The following is an 11260-nucleotide window of genomic DNA, read 5'->3' as shown; positions in this document are numbered from 1 at the left end:
GGGTAGGGACCCGGGATCCTATGCAGCCCACAACACAGCCAGTCGTCAGGGAGACGGGAGCCAGGGGCCCCGCCTGGGCCTGCGCCAGCCGCCAGCCAGGCCCGGCTGGGGCGGGGCCACCCTGACCACAGTGACGTGGGACTTCCTCGGCAGGCCTGTTTGATGTCTCTGTGTGCCGCGTTGCCATGGGACCCGGCAGGCGCCCCTGCGTGCGAGCAGGGTGACCTGTGGGACCCAGTCTCAGCAGGATCCTTAACCTGTGCACCTGGTTGGCCTCCCAAGTGTGTCCTGGAGCTGCCAAGCAGTGTCACAGATAAAGAATCTGACACTCAGGGACATGTGAGCACTTGGCCAGAGACATTCAGCTGGAAAGTTGGGGGAGCAGGAGGAGAAACTTCCCTTTTCCTCCATTCTGCACCCTTCTCCTGACCCACATCAAATGGTGCTCTGTACTGCTGCCCAGTATACCCAAGTGCATGCCCCAGGGCCTTTGCACCAGCTGTTCTGGGTGCTTCCTGGATATCTGCTCCTCCCATGGCTGCATTGTCTCACCTGAGCCCCTCCTCATCTCTTGTGCCCCCACCTTAGCACCCAACATACTGTGTTTTATACCCACGTACCCCCGCCATAGATGGGCACCTAAGGGCTGTCTTTCTGCTTATTCCCTGTGTGACCCTGGTGTCTGGAACACACAGTACATGACAGGGACTCAGTGGACAGCAGTGGAGGTGGGTGGCCAAGACCACTTGGCCACTGGCCTGGCCTTGACTTGGTCCTGTCCCCGATGCCTTTTGTGATAGGACACAAAAATCGACAGGCCACTTTGACAAGCTGTCATGGCAGGGTGGGGCCTTGAGGGGGTGAATGCAAGGGAACCCGCAGGGATGGCTGGAAGTCTGGGAGCCCCTTCACGCTGGTGCTGGGTTGGGGCGGGCTCCTGCAGGGTAGAAGTTGCTTTCATCCAGGTACAGTGGTGCCCTGAGAGGCTGAGGCAGGAGGATGACCTCAAGTTCCAGGCCAGCTGGGCTACACCCCAAGACCTTGTCTCAAGAAAAAGATTAAAAAGTCACTCTCTACTTCTGGGGTGACCAACGTATACTCCTGTGCAGGTCCTCGGGGGACCCCAGAACTGCCCCGGAGACCATCCTTAGGAGGCTGCGTTCCCACCTTCCAGCCCTGCCCCGAGCTGGGGAATTCTGTGCCACCCAAGCCCTCCGCCCAGGGCCCCATGGGCGTGGAGGCTCTGCCCCAGCCTGCCGGATCCTGCCGCTCCCCCTGCAGGAGAGAAAGCTGGGGAGCCCCAGGCGTGGGCCCCACAGTAGCAGCTGGGTGTGGCCTCCTGGAGACCCCCACGTAGGAGCGAGGGACAAAAGGGGACACTGGAGGAATCCTGGGAAGTGAGGTGACACAGAGGTGTCCAACCTGTCCCTCCGGTCCGGGTCCCCTGCCCAGGCTTGCTGCTGGGCGGCCCCCTCCTCAGCACCCTTAGAAAGGAGGGAGCCCGCTTGCTCCGGGTAGGCTCCCAGGATGGGGTGGCTTGGGAAGTGGCCCCACCTCGGGACCACCTAGGTCAGGGCAGGGTCTCGCGGATCCCCCGTGGCACCGTGGTGGACAGGTTGGTGGCCCGGACAGGGCCCGGCCTCCTCCAGCCTCGGGAGGCTGCAGTGGCGGCCGCGGAGCCCGGGAGCTGCGGGGCGCTGAGCCCCGGCGCGTCCCCCACCTGGGCTCAGGGCCAGGCCCGAGCAGGGCCCGGGGTCGGGAACAATGGCCCCGTGTTCCTAGTGCAGGGGAAGCCGGGGCGCGCGGGGCGGGGGCGACGCACGGAGGAGGGGAGCACCCGGGCAAGCTCCCGGGTGCGGGGTGCTGGGGTCCCCAGGAGGCGGGTTGGCGGACGCCCCCGAGAGCGCGCTCGGGCGCCGGGGTAAGCGGGGACTTTTTGGGGCGCGGCGTGGGCGGAGGCGCCCGGGACCGCGGTCCACGCGGCTCCGCACCGGGACCAGGAGAAAAAGTTGGGCCTAAACTGGGGGTGCGGGCCGCGCCGGCGGGGGTGTGTGTGCGTCCCGGCGCCGCCCCGCCCCGCCCCGCCCCCTGGCGCCGCGAGGTTTTAAAGCCAGGGCCCGGCGGCCGGCCGGCAGCAGTGGGGCGCGCGCCGCATGCGTCTCGGGGTCCGGCCGGCTCCCTTCCTCCCCGGTAAGTCGGGCGCGGACCCCAGAGGGGACCAGGGGACCCGGGGGGCTGCGCGCGGAAGCGGCAGCAACTTTTCCGCGCCGGCGTCGCGGGCGGAGTTGGAGATGCGCCGGGGGGTGGGGGAGGAAATCCTTGATTCTTGCCAGGCAGGGCGGCGCGGCGGGGACTTGGGGGGAAGCCAAGAAGGGGCCTTTGGGCGACAGCGACAGCTCTGGGGTGCTCCCTGAGGATGGGGAAGGGGCGCATGGCCCTGAGGCCCCAGGGGACCCACTGGGTCTTGCTGGGAACGCAGAGGTCAGGTCCCTTCCTGCCTTGGAGTGGGGCTTGGACGTGTGGAGCTGGGTACTCACAGGGGCTCCCCAATGTTTCTGAATGAGAGTGGTGGTGTCATTTTCAAGTTCTTGACAACTTGGGGTGAGTGGAGGGATGGTCTCCCGTGGGGAGGGCCGGGTGGCCCCAAAGGCAGCTGGGGTTCGGGGTGCCTCTGCCTCCCAGATGCGTTTGTTCCCCTTGGAGAGGGCCAGGGTCCCCTGAAGGCTGGCTCCCCAGCCCCTTGCACTACTGGAGGAAGGTGAGGTGCCCTGGCTGAATCACGACTCCTGCATGGCTGCCTCCGAGGGCCTTCAGGTTCCCCCCTGTGCCTTGGCACCCCCAAGCCCAGCCCTGACCTTCCTGCTGCCCGGTCAGACAGGCCCAGCGCCTGCAGAACGCGGGGAGGTGCCCTTGGCCGGCTGTCCCCGGCCCCTTCCCAGCCCGGCCCACTGCCCGCTGGTGACGGGGGTCTCGTGGCCTTGGCAGTCTCGTCTGTGCCAGCCCAAGCTGGAAGACAGTGCCCAACAGGTGCCCGGCTGGGCGCGGTGCTGGGGACACGCCCTGGGCGTTCGCCCACGCGCCTGCCGGGCCAGCCCGGGCACATGCGCTCCTCGCCGGCATCCTGGGAAGGCGCGCGCCCGCGGCCCGGTGCCTGCTTGTCCCGGCGTCCAGGAGGGGCCTGGCGCCCCCTGTGTTAGGGTGCCCTCAGGGAGCGCCCTTACGACCCCAGCTGGCAGCAGTCCTTGCCCACGGGCCTGGAGGGGCCCTAAAATAGCTGCCGGCTGGGCCCGAGCTGGCACGCAGAGGCCGTGCGTGACAGGGCGTGTCCGGGGGTCGGGCCTGTCTGTGCTGGCCCGGCCTCCACGCCTCTGAAGATTCCTGCTGCAGGGCAGAGAGCAGAGGTGCGCGCTCTGGGGTCCTCCAGGGACCCCACATCCAGGCCTGGTTGCAGGTGGGGCCCAGACATTGTGTGGGGGCTGCAGCTGTGCATCTAGGTTCCTGGGGCGACAGGCCCGGTGCGGACCAGGGGCCATCTGCCTGACCCTGCCATCCACGTGGGACTTGGCCACCCTTTCCAAGACAGCCTTGCACCTTGTGTGGGGTCCATCCCTAGAGAATGAGGCTGTTGGGAACACTGGTGGTGGGACATTGTACTTTTTATTTTTAGGGTGAGACAGGTTTCACACGAATTCCAGGCGGGCCTTGAACTCACTGCAGAGCCCAGGTTGGCTTCAGAGTCGCATTGCTCCTCCCGCCTCAGCCTCGCCAAGGCTGGGATGACAGGCGTGTGGTGCCAGCCCTGGCTCCGCTTGGGTGTCCTCTGTGCAGGGCCCAGGACGACCATGGGACCTCCATTTTATGCATCACGAATTGGGGTGCGTTGAGATGAGAGAAGAGCCAATGCCTCACCCCCTCCTGCCTAGGCCCTGGGTGCCACGCTCTTTGGGGACACCCGGGTCCCTTTCTCCTCCTCTGTCTGGGGTCCGGGTGCACCTCAGGATGCATCCAGTCACCTGGAGGACACACGAGAGAGGGAGGAAGAGGGGTGTGGGAGTTCTGGGGAGAGGGGGATGCACCATGCTGGGCGCAGCTGAGTCACTCCGGTGGCGCCACCATGGGTGTGGTCACTGCGCTTCCATGGCCTGCGGCCGGGTGGTCCGGGTTGGGCACCTGGTGGCCAGGGGCAGCCAAGTGGCTTCTGAAATGCTGGTCCTGCCAACCAGGACCATGGGCAGGGACACCCCAGAAGTACCAGTCCAGGGACACAAGCCATGGGTCTATGAGAGGTTGGGGTATCCTGAAAGGGGGACAGAGGCCTTTGGAAACCGGTTACAGCAGGGCGGGGTGACTGAGGCACACCTGCCATCCCAGTACACTGAGAGGCTGAGACAGGAGGATCACAAGTCTGAGGTCAGCCAGGGCAGCGGAGAACTCTTATCCAAGAAAAAGGTGGGGCTGGAGATGTAACTCAGGTTGAAGGGTGTGGGTCCAGCTCCCCCCCTCGGCCCTCAAAAAAAAAAAAAAAGAAAAAGCCATCTACTGCCTCCTAGGGTGGCAGCCTACGGCCAGGGCACAGCAGAGGTGGCCACATGGTAGTAGTGGGACCTCGAAGGAAAGGCCGCCCTGGTGGGTATGGGGGTGCCTCTGGGGCTCTGTGATTGGCTCCAGTGTGGAGGGGCCACACCTTTCACGTGGCTTATTTTTAACAGATGACTCAGGGCATCCTTCTCCATCCCGAGCCTGCCCCCCCAGCCCTGGGTGGGCCACGGCCCCCCCGCAAGTGCCCTGCCCCTCCCCCACAGCGTGCTAAGCCTGACAGTGCCCTGCCCTGGGAGACCCCCTCCTGGTCCTCCTTGCCCATCCCATGGGGCGGGATTTGGGGGAGGGGGCAGTGGTCAGGCCTGGCGCCCCTTCCTCTGCGCTGGGCTGGCCGGGCTTCTGGAGGAGTCTGGGCCACCAGGAGACGCGGGTGACAGGCTGGGCGGACGGCAGGGCGGGGCCTGCGGGCCTTGGTATTTTCCGATCCCAGCTGCTGTGAGGGTGGAAAGTATTTGGGGATCGGGCCTGTGGGCTGCGGCGGGCGGCCGAGTCCCGGCGGAAGCCGTCCCCGGCGCGTTCCCGGCCGGCCCTGTGTGCGTCTGGTGCGTAGTGCGGCCCCCGCCTCCAGCCCCTGCACTCGTGTCCCCACCGGCCGTGGCCCTGACCTCCATCCCTGGCGCTGGCCTGGCGGGGGAGCCCGGCCCCCAGGACTGAGCCGGAGCCTGGACGAGAAGCAGTCCGGGCCCGGGGCACCTGCGTGGCCGCGGCCTCCCCACGCGGGACCGGACTCGCGCGCCTGTGGCGACAGGAGTGGCCTTGGCACGGCCCAGGCTGTGTGCAGGGGAAACCCCACAGGAAACGGACCCGGCCAAATGGCCGCCCTTCCCGTCCTGGTCCCTGGGACACGAAAGAGCTGCCTCACTTCCGGAGGCAGCTGGGGAGGCCGCTCCCAGCTGACCCCCAGGGCTGGGGACAAGGCTAGGGCCGGGGTGGCTGGGGCGCAGGACAGCTCTCACTGGCCGCTTCGCGGTGGCCGGGACCCTCGATGTGAACATTGGGGTCCTGCCTGCCTGTGTGGTGGGAGCCTCATTTCCACCTTCTGGCTGCTTTGCACTGGGGGCTTGGTGACAGTGCCACTCTGTCCTGATGACACACATGACTCATGAGGTCTCGCTGCCAGCCGCTTCCCAGCAGATAACTGGTGTGCCTGGTGTGCAGGGGACAGAGGGCTGAGGGAGCCACCCTGGGCTGGGGAGCGGATCCAGCGGAGTGGTGCAAAACCCAGGCCCCTCCGCCTTGGACTGCATCGGGGAAGCCTTGGATCTGGTTGAGTGTTTTGCTGCAGATGTGAAATCTGCTCAGGGGTCATTTTTTTGGCGCTGGGATGGAACCCAAGGCCTGGCACATGCTGCACACCCAGCCCTGGCTATTCCTAAATTCCAGCTGTGAGTGTGAGGCAGACTTGGGAGGCTGAGGCAAAAGGGTCGCTACAGAGCTCCCGGCCAGCAATGTGAGCTCAAGCCTGGACTACACAGTCAGACCCTGCTTCAAAAAAGCGAAAACTTCTTCATTTGCACATTTCCGTTCCTCACCGCTGCACAAATTCATGGGCCCGCACCTTGCATACTGGGTGGCAGGACTATCCTTCTAGGACGCCCGCTGGGCGGCCTGGTAGCAGCTCTCACCTTGGTTTTTACAGGTGGAGAGACAGAGGCTCCCATGGCACCTGGGAAGCTGCATTCGGGACTTGCACTGGGGTCGGTGCTTGGGGTCCTGAGTTAGGTGGCAGTAGATGCCCAGCCTGGACCCGGCCTTGGAGGGGTGAGGGCCACAGGGGGAGGCCTGGTGGTTTCCTCCTGCCCTTCAGGCTTCTAGGAAGTGGCGCCGGCAGGGGTGAGATCACTTCCTCACCCGCCTGCCCGCCCCCCCTCGGCTTCCTCTCCCCTCAAGTGGCCCCATTTGGCTGCCGGGACTCGGGGTGGGAGGCTGGGGGGGGGGGGTGGCGTGTGGGGCAGGGGCAGGGGCGGGGCGGGCCGGGGCGGGCCGGGGCGGGCCGGGGCGGGCCCACCCCAGCCCTGCAGCGGTAAGACGGGCATCTGTCTGTGCCATGGGCTGGGACCCCACGTGGGCAGCGTTCCTCCAGCCCCGTCACCTCCTATGCTCTTTCTCTCCTCAGGTGCCAGCCTCTGCCCCGCCCAGGGCCCCTGCCCCCGTGCCACGGTCAGCTGGGGTTCCTGGGGATGGGATTTGCTGTCTGTCACAAATCACATTGCCAGGGATTTCCAACTGACCCTGAGCTCTGCCTCCAGGGCCACCAAGGATATCTGACTGCACCAGGGGACAAGGAGGTCGAGAGGGCCACTGTCACCATCACCGCCACGTCACCACCGCTGCTACAGCCCTGGTTGCCTCCACCAGGCCCGAGGAGCAGGGCTTAGCTGCTTGTGAGCAGGGTTCCCACCAGGCGTGTTCACAGTGGCTAAGTTCCGTCCCCCGGGCCCCGCCCTCTGCACCTCCACCCCCAGCACCACGGTGCCACTACTGCTGGGCCGGGCTCTGCCTCCTGTACCTACTGAGCTGAAACACAGTTGATTTGTGCAGACTGGCTCAGTTCAGCAGGAACAGGGGTCAAGTCCCCTGGAGCCCGCTGCTGGCTGGCTGTCCCAACTCAAGGACCAGATGGGCTCATGGGAGGGGGGTCTGGGCGGCTGCTGCCCCTGGCCAGCACACAGGTCCCTACCTTGTGCAGACTGGGCTGCAGTCCTGGGGCAGACAGATGAGTGGGTAGGTGGCCCTTCCTGATGAAAGGAAGCGGCCGAGCTCCCCTGGGCCCAGCGCCTCAGCCCTGCTTTTCCTATTTTGTGAGATAGGGTCCCCTTGTATAGTCCAGGCTGGCCTTGAGCTCACTGGGTAGCCTTGGCAGGCCTCCTGCCTCAGCCTCCTGAGTGCTGGGATGACAGGCATGTGCCACCACGCCCGGCTCAGTCCCTCCTCCCCTAAGCCTGGCAGGGTGCTGCACCTTCTCGGCTGCCAGTTACTCAAGAGGAAGCTGCCTCAGGCCCCCTGACCGTTAAGTGCCAACTCCCAGCTTCCGGAACCAGCCGGCCTGACTTGGCCACATGTACCCAGTCCCTTCTCGCCCTGTGCCCTTTGGCTTCTTAATGGCACCTGCTCCCCCCCGGACAGGGAGCAAGCTCCTTAGGCCCAGAAGAGACAGGAGCAGGTGTTCCCATGCTAGGGCTGGGTCAGCCTGTGCTGCCCTCCTCAGTGGTCCTGGGCTTGGGAAAGGCGAACTGTGCCATGGCCCCGAGTCAGGTGGAGGGAGGGCTCCCCGGAAGGGGGCTGGGGAGGTGGAGGACAGTGTCCAGGCTGTCTGGGCCGGGGGTGGGGGGTGGGGTGGGAGCTCAGGCTGGAGAGGGCAGTGCTTGTATTGTGCACAGCAAAATAAATGTGGTCCTGCCCTCACCTCGGGGCACTGATGTCTGTGACTCACTTCTGTCCCTGGCCTGATGGTGTCAGCGTTGTTTTTTCCCTTGCGGAGCTGGGGGTGGAGGTCTGGGCCTGGTGCGTGCTGAACAGGCACTCACCACGAGGATTCCCGGGGTGCTACACTGCAGCCTTTGCACCCGAGCCCCACCTCTGTGATTCCTCCTGGGGACAAAGGGGACCGCAGAGCTGGGGATGAGGCCATGAGGGGTGTCCTGCGGTAACGCTCTTCCAGATGGGAGGGTTGCTGTAAATGATGCCTGGGCTGAGGGTACGGAGCCTAATTTGGGGTGGAGGTTGGGTCTGAGGGTGAGATGCTGAGACAACAGGACCTGGGGGTCTGGGAGAGATGTGGGGTGTCTGCTGAGGGTGCTGGAAGGTTTACTTTTGGGGGGGGGGCAATGTTATGTAGCCCAGGCTGGCCTCGGACTCCTGGTGACCCTCCTGCCTCAGCCTTCCTAGTCCTGGGATGACAGGCGTCAACTGCTAGCCCTGCTACAGAGGAACTTCGGCTGAAGTTGCACGCAGCACCAAGTGGTGACATGCGGGAGGCAGAGGACAAGTGCAGTGAGAGCACCCCGGGCCCTCACGAATCCCTCTGATCGCCGGTCCACCCGGCCCGAGCTGGGCAGTGCAAGCGGCCCGGGTCCTCCCCACGTACCTGTGCAAATGGGTGGGCGGGGCGGGAGGCAGGGCCGCCGCCAATTGGGTCCCTCGAGACCTGGGCGGCGCCTGGAGCCAATCGCAGTACCCAGCGCAGCCGGAGTCCCGCCCCCAAGCGCGCGCGGCTCCAGCGCCCTCTAGCGGCCAGTGGTTCCAGTGTCAGAGCCGCGGTCCTCGCTTGCCCGGACCCTGACACCGCGCCAGGCCCCGCCCTCTGCCCGGCCCGCTCCGCGCCGCGCGGGAGGTCCGGGAAGGAAGGCGGCTGTGGGGGGAATGCCCACCCCCAGAAGCCTTGCTCCGTTTGTGGCGTTAAGAGCCCAGACCTGAGCCCAGCTTGGTCGCGCACGCCTGTCATTCCAGCACTCAGGAGGCTGAGGCAGGAGGATCGCTGCGAGTGCGAGACCAGCCAGGGCTACAAAATGAGCTCAAGGCCAGCCTGAACTGCATAGGGAGCGGAGACCCCCTCCCCGTCTCTAAATAAATCAAGCAGGCAAGCAAGCCCGACGCGCCTCCGACACCCACCCCGCAGGCGTTTCGGCCCCGCCCAGTACCTGTGGGGCGCAGGACCCCTGTCTGGGGCTCCCCCTAGTGGCCACTCCCAGCGCACTGTCCCAAGGGCCAAGCAACTGGGATCGGGTTGGGAAATGGGGGCGCCGTCAGGTCTTACATCAAGAATCACTTGATGGTGCGTGGAGGGGGTGGGGTCGGCCCGTCACCCCAGGATGCACGCAGGAGGCTGAAGCAGGAGGATCGCCTGCAGTACAAGGCTAGACGGCGCTCCGTGGCCAAACGGCGCTCCGTGGCCAGACGGCCTGGAAACACAGCCGCGGACGACAACCCGGTTTGCAGGGGGGCTGTGGGACGCAGTCGGCCGAGGCCCTCTGCCTGCCGCCCTCCACCCCTCCCTGGATGCTGCGACCAGAAAGGAGGCTGGAATCCATCTTGTTTGGGAGGACCACGCACCGCAGTCCCCAAATAAAGTTTAAAAAGACGCTGTTTCATCATTTAAAAAAATAAGAACGAAAAAGAAAATACAACATAGAGTTCAAGAAATAGAAAAAAGTTGCAAAATGACACCACCCTCTTCCCCACTGTATAGGAGGAGAAAGGAGGGGGCGAGGGACCGGGCACCCCAGCCGGGCATGGGAGGCGGAAGGAGCCCCGGCCCGGCCTCAGGCCCTGACCTGTGCTCGTGGGCAGCCGCGGCACTGCCTAGCTCCTGAGCTGTCCTCTATCCAGTGCCTGCGGGAGGGGGTGGGCAGTGACGACCCCAGGCTCAGGCTCCCCATGGACCCTGGTGCCCAGGGGTCCCGGCTGGATCAGGGACTGAGTGTGAGCTATGTGGCCGAGCCCTGAGACCTTGTGAGAGCCTTTGTGGGGGTTCAAGACACTGGAATGGGGCCCCAGAGAAGCGAGGTGCAGGGGTAGGGTCCGGTGAGCTGCCTAAGCACACACCTAGCCGGAGTGCCCGGGTGGGGTGGCTTTTGCTCCTGTCTTGCGCACGTGTTTGTACGCTCCCAGACCCCCCGTCCCCTTCCCTAACTTTTTTTCTCTCGCTCTTTTTAAAAATCTTTTTGAGACAGGGTCTCACTGTGTGGTCTAGGCTGACCTTGAGCTCAGTTTGCAGTCCAGGCTGGTCTTGAACTTGCAAGGATCCTCCTGCCTCAGCCTCCTGAGTGCTGGCATGATAGGCGTGCACCACCATGCCCCTTCCTTGACTTAACGCGGACTCGGCCCACAGCAGTGCTGCCAACCGGGGAAGACAGGGCCTGGGGCTCCCCATGCCCTGAGTTCCTGGCCGCCCCACGGCTCAGCCAAAGCGCTCCCACACCAGTAGCATAAGTTTCTTCTTGCCCCCGTGGGTCTGCCTGAGGTCTGCAGGAGCCAGGAGAACTGCAGGTGACCGTCAGGGGCCAGCAGGAGTCTCTCCGGCCTCGCCCAGGAACTCCACGAAGTCACAGGAGCCAGTGGCAAGGAGGCAGCGTCAGGGGCTGGCACAGCAGTGCCCAGTCCATGCCCAGGGGCCTGGCAGTGCGCTGGGCCCCTGGAGGGCCGAGGCTGGGCGCAGGATGTTGGACAGCATCGGGATGCAGCTCACGCTGCGGATGACGCACAGCACGGTGCCCAAAAGCTCGTGGCTGCCCATGTGTGGCTCAGCGAACAGGCCCACAGCACATCGTGGCCGGCAGGGTGGCCGTCCTGGTTGAAGGTGATGCTTAGCTGAGCCAGGGCCAGCAGAGGCCTGCGTGGTGTCCATCACTGCCATGATGGTGGTCGCCTTCACCGGCCTGAAGAGAGAGCACCAGTTCCGCAAGAGGTGCACCAGGGCCTTGGGCCTGTGGACTGTGCGGGGCGGGGAGGACTCAGGGAGGCGGGACCGCAGCCTGGGCCACCCCCCACAGCAGCCGGGGCCACGCCCCACAGCGGGGTGGGGGCGCTCTGTCGTCACCCATCTCTGAAACGCTTTGCGGGGGGGGGGGGCACTGGGAATGGAACCCGAGGTCTTCAAAACCAGCTGCACACTCCGGCACCCCTTTTCACATTTTGTTTTAAATTTTGAGAAGACGCCTTG

At 65.1% G+C, this 11260-nt stretch overlaps 2 long non-coding RNA genes and 1 pseudogene across 3 annotated transcripts; 1 reads left to right on the top strand and 2 right to left on the bottom strand.

The window, feature by feature from the left end:
- The first annotated feature begins 2019 nt into the window (after nucleotides 1-2019).
- Nucleotides 2020-8018, top strand: LOC106027328 (uncharacterized). 2 transcript variants are annotated; one of them, XR_002790802.2, is made up of 3 exons: nucleotides 2111-2190; nucleotides 6716-6759; nucleotides 6849-8018. It is a non-coding gene; the product is annotated as an uncharacterized LOC106027328 (long non-coding RNA). The 2 variants fall into 2 exon arrangements; XR_010040338.1 differs by having other exon boundaries at nucleotides 2020-2190; nucleotides 6716-8018.
- On the bottom strand, nucleotides 3639-6163 carry LOC134471018 (uncharacterized). The gene is made up of 2 exons (XR_010040337.1): nucleotides 5205-6163; nucleotides 3639-5032 (listed from the first exon to the last, which is right to left on the bottom strand). It is a non-coding gene; the product is annotated as an uncharacterized LOC134471018 (long non-coding RNA).
- A 1789-nt stretch (nucleotides 8019-9807) lies between the features above and the next one.
- Nucleotides 9808-10941, bottom strand: LOC111756319 (zinc finger SWIM domain-containing protein 4-like; annotated as a pseudogene).
- Nucleotides 10942-11260: the final 319 nt, after the last annotated feature.

Source organism: Cavia porcellus, unplaced genomic scaffold (assembly GCF_034190915.1).
Source record: "Cavia porcellus strain 051 isolate PalLab524CR breed Dunkin Hartley unplaced genomic scaffold, mCavPor4.1 scaffold_17, whole genome shotgun sequence".
Classification (NCBI taxonomy): Eukaryota; Metazoa; Chordata; class Mammalia; order Rodentia; family Caviidae; genus Cavia; species Cavia porcellus.
This window is presented reverse-complemented; position numbering and strand designations above follow the sequence as displayed.